Here is a 5223-nt window from a genome sequence, read left to right on the forward strand (position 1 = left end):
ATTATATCATATTATTTTTCATGCCTATTTAAACAAAATAATGAATTAATTTTTTTAATGGTTTTATTGACCTATTGATCTTCAGTGAGATTTCCCTTCTGCAATGCTTCTTTTTGAATATTTTACATATTTTTAATTTGATTCATTATTTTATAAAGGACATTTTATTTATTAAATAAAATTTGTGAAATTTGTTTTAAGAAATATTTTATTTCTCCTCTTGATTTCTTTGTATTTTAATTTCATTGTTAAAACCATACTTAGAATATCATAAGCCGACGACTTCAAAAAATAGTTTTTGTTGTGTCTGTATTCATTTATTCATTTTACTGAAGATTTTAGTTTTATTTATTTTATGCAGATTATACACATACTAGGGGAGACTGCGCTCGCCTACCCCTGGAACTGCTTTCGCAGTATCTTTTAAATCGTTTCATAATTTAGCTCGCTGCTCTCGCTGAATGGATTGCATGATTTTATTCTAGCTTTAAATGAATTTTGGTACTCTTTTTCAAAATATAGTTCCAAAAATATGAAACCATTATACCCTAAGAAATTTTTTTACTTGCATTTCGGTGTTATTCCACTTCGGAGGACTTAAATAAACTACAATAATGATCGTATTTACATTGATAGATTTAAAATACTAATTAAACTATATATAATTAAACTATACTTAATATTGATAGATTTAAAATACTAATAATACTAATTAAACTTTTTTTCGTTTTATTTAACCGTTTATTTCAGCTGAATGACGTTCAAATTTTAAAATAAGATGTAATTAAGATTTGATCTTACTAGTGAAAGCTGTTCAACTCAATTTTATAGAAATTTTTTTTTCCAATATCGTCGACTGCTTTTCCATATATTGAGTTATTCATTAACTTATAGTGCTATACTTATACTGATATAATATTTTCATTACGGAGTTATTCATTAACTTTACTTAATAAATTTCAGTTTTCTTTTTAGTATATAAGTCAATATATTTTTCGAGCATAAGAAATCGTTCCAGTTATTATTTTTTATGGAATTATTTTTTCTTTTCCAATTCTATTTTCAAATCTCGCTAGAACTTTGCACTTTCATTAGCAATAAAATAATTAATATATTTACAGTGCGCGAAGGAAAAAATAGATCTCCTTAAAATAATTTTGATTCAATGATCAGATCTTTCCTTTCTAGGACTCAATCTTAAGGAGGTGGTTCGAGTAGTGGCCTCAAATATGCTAATAAATAGTGCAGACGCTACTATAATAAAAAAATGAGAAATTATGTCATATTATTATATTTTTATATTTTAGCTAAATATAAAAAAAGAAACGAGTTTCAATATATAATAGGAACTCGCAATTCATTCTTTACTTTAATGGGTATCTTAGATTTCTCAGGACTGCACTTCTACGTTAAAAACAAATTTTAAAGATTTATTTTCGTTAAAAGTAAATATTTATTATTTTATTTAGTAATAGTCGAAAAAGCTTTGAATTACAAGGTATAAAATTTTTGTATATCAATTTAAAGAGTGTAACTTACATGATAAAACAAATAATAGGAGCGAAATCGGTCAAATAGTTCCTGAGAAAACGAATTTAAATATAGATTTCTTTAAAAAAAATTTATTTCTCTGATATTTTTGACCAATTCGAATTTATCCCTTTCGTCTCTGGTAAAATTCCCGTACTGTCTAATTATTTCACATTCCTGATAAAAAAAAGCAATCAAAATTCTGGTTATTAAAATCAAAATAAAAGGGTATTTAAACAATTTATATGCTAATCTTTCCGTTTTTATTTTAACGGTTTTCCGTTAATTCTAGTTTTCGAAATCCTAGTTTTTATTACCACACATTTAGTAAAAGTTGTAATACAGAAAAGTAAATTTAACCGAATAAATGGTTTTTATGCCAAGTTGTGGATATCATGGTAAACTTAGCAAATTATACCATATTAACTAAATTTTATCACCAAACCAAATGTTATTTCTAATTTTTACAAAAGCATACCAAAGCACATCAGTAAAAAATATCAAGATATTTGGTGTTTTTATTGATCCAGAAACTTTGTTGCAAATCAGGGACAAAAACGTACTTAAAAAAAGGTATCTTTATTCAGAGAAAGTACGTTTTAGAGTTTGATTTTGGAGCTTAATATATTGTCTGCATTAATTAATTAGCATATTTAAGGTCACCCTCTGAAACCATTAAGGTTCAGTCGTAGATATAATATTCATTTTTCTTGTATAAAAATAGAACACGTATTTGTTTAGATAACAAAAAGAGAAAAATATTTTTCGAATTCTTAATTGATGATGGAAATTAAAACTGTAATAAAAACGATAAGTACAAGAGAATAAAAACAATTTAATAATTTACCTGATCTAGGTATTTGTAAACTTTTAAAGCTTATAAACAAATTTTAAAAAAATCGATAAGTTTCTTTCCTTTATAAACTAGGGCAAAACTTTATTTTTTTGAAGAATTACGAGAATAAAAAATTCTTGATAACTTACAAAACTTTAAATACTTTATTTTTTAAATTGTGTTCAATTTTACATAAAAAAAAAACTAAAAAAACAGATATTTAGTTAAATCAAACACAAAATTCGCTGCTTTTTAATTCTTTTTCTCAAACAATATTTTAATTTAGAGAAATAAATAAATAAATACATTTTAAATAGCTGAAATGATTATAAGGTCGTGAAAGTAAGAATTATACAGAAAAATATATATCTCATGATTGAAATTTAGTTGTGCAATAAAATAATAAAAATGTAAAACTTTTACTTTATTTTAAATTCAAAATGTAAGGCAACTTAAAGCCAATTAGAAGCAAATAAAAGCACTCAGACATTATCTTTGCTAAAGCTTTTAAATACACAATTAAAAAAATCATGCCTTTTGAAATTATAAAAGTATCTATAAAGAACCCAGTTTTTCCTATTTGCAAGGTACAATGTTTTTTAAAAGTTTAAGGTACAAAAATCTCACAGTTTTCTCGCATATTAAAAGGAATAATTCTAAATTTTGACACTAAGTCATGATTCATATCTCGATTCAGAAAAAGGAACTACAAAAGCTTTTAGGTTTAAATTGAGGAAGGCAAAAGACTTTATGTATTCTGATATACTAATTGTTAAACATTAAAATTTTTTAAAATTTTTACTTGAAAAATTGTTAAAATTTAATTGCAGTAAGAATGGTACGTAAAGCTATTTTAAACTGTAGAAGAACTATTGAAAAGTGCAAATTATAAGACTTTAGAATTAAACTAAGCGCCTTTTGAAAGTTTTAAATAAATAAGGCTTTTTCAAAGATTCTTAAAACTATATTTAAATTTAAAGTTTTTTTTAAAGATATTGAGAATCCTATTGCAGGCAAAACGAAATTCCAGGCAAAACAGATTCAAAACGATTTTGGGGAAAACAATTGATTATATATAAGATAGCATTTAATCTAAATGTTGTTTATTACTGACAAAACATAATAGAACCTTCATTTTTCTATTTTTTATTGTATGACCTTCGTTGCTTAACCGACCGAATTTTAAGTTTACGACTTCTATAACTTACATTTCAAAACGTTTTTGACTATTATTAAATAAAGTAATAAAATTAATAAATATTTACTGAAAGTTGTTTCTTGCACAAAATTATCTTTTGACAAACTAATTCTTTAAATAGATGTAATTTTTTTTAATTTTATTAAAAAATTCTCGAAATATAGTGAGATACGCAAAAAATTTAATTACCATGATTGGATCCAAACTTTGGATCACACACCTGATCAAACCATGTGTGCCATACTTTTCAGATTGTGCTATCTCCCAATTTTCGGGGTTTAAAAATCTGAATCCGTCAAACTGAATTTGCAATTTTTCTTAAATGTGTTTGTAAAATTTCTTTTCTATTTTGTTCCGTAATCAAGAATGTTTCATGATTTCAGTTGAACTTCCTCAGTAATGCTTTGTTGAATTTCGATGGTCTCCGTGTCTTTTGATAGCTTAGATACTAATTTGATTTCTCATAAATATCCCAAATGTGTATACTTTTTTTGCTTCATTTACAAGAAGGATTCAAAAAACACATATGAACTGTTGTCATTATGGAACATCCGAAATATCAATCCAAAATAAAGAAAAAGTATCAGAATTTATATCATAATGATAAGATATAATCCTTTTCTAGAATTTCACCCTCCCCTTTTTTGGGAAAGGCTTAAATTAAATTTCTCTTTCATCCTTTCCCATACTCGGAGTCTTGCGTTCCCGTGATAAAAATATTAGTATTACAACATTAATTACAATAATTTTAAGAGCAAAATTTCGTTCTCTTAATACATATTACTTAACCTACACCAAAACGCAACAATTAACTCAGCACTCCTATTCAAAGCAATTTGTCTTGTTAAGCAGCAGTCATGTAGTTGCCAATTAATTAGTTTAATATAAGTGTGGGTTAATAAAGCCAATGTAGATGTTATTTTATTTTGGGTAACATTTTAAAATAGTTTTCATTTTTAAAGTTATACTTCTTATGCGACTTCTAACAAGGTTGCGTTAAACGTTTAACACTACATTTTTATTGGCCGGGAAATTACGTGGTAGGATCCAGTTTTCCCTCATTCATTTCCATACTGTTTTGGTTCTCACTAGCATAAAAATAATAAAAGTACTGTTTTTCTATAAATATTATTTCAGTTTGTTTTGATACACATATAATTTAATAGGATAGTAATTTTTATTTTCAAATTTAGTGGATAACAATTGTAAAAAATGAGTGAAAACAATCCCATGGACAATGCGACGGATTTAAGGTTATGTCAAGGTACGTCTCTTGTGAATATCAATTGATTGTTAGGTTTTCTCTTTTGAAATTACATTATGACGCATTCACATACATTATTTATTAATACAAATACATTTTCCATGGCGAGACGATGAGGCAACCACAAGCACTTCCACTGGTTCAAGAGGTTGACGAAGGACAAATTCACAATATTACCGTGATTACAGAGCACGGAAGCGAACTGAGCAGAAAAAAAGAGTCGTTGAATAGAACTAGTGATCCTTCTACGACTGCTGATTCTTCTACAATTAACGTCGCAGGTTGCGAAGTTTAACTTCTTCCGCGTGGAGAGACTCCACGCACTATTTTTTTTTACTGTGTAAGGACTTATTCATCTTCTGAAGATGCTGATGTTTTAGATATTCCCAATAATTG

The sequence above is a fragment of the Parasteatoda tepidariorum genome, chromosome 1, assembly GCF_043381705.1.
Source record: "Parasteatoda tepidariorum isolate YZ-2023 chromosome 1, CAS_Ptep_4.0, whole genome shotgun sequence".
NCBI lineage: Eukaryota > Metazoa > Arthropoda > Arachnida > Araneae > Theridiidae > Parasteatoda > Parasteatoda tepidariorum.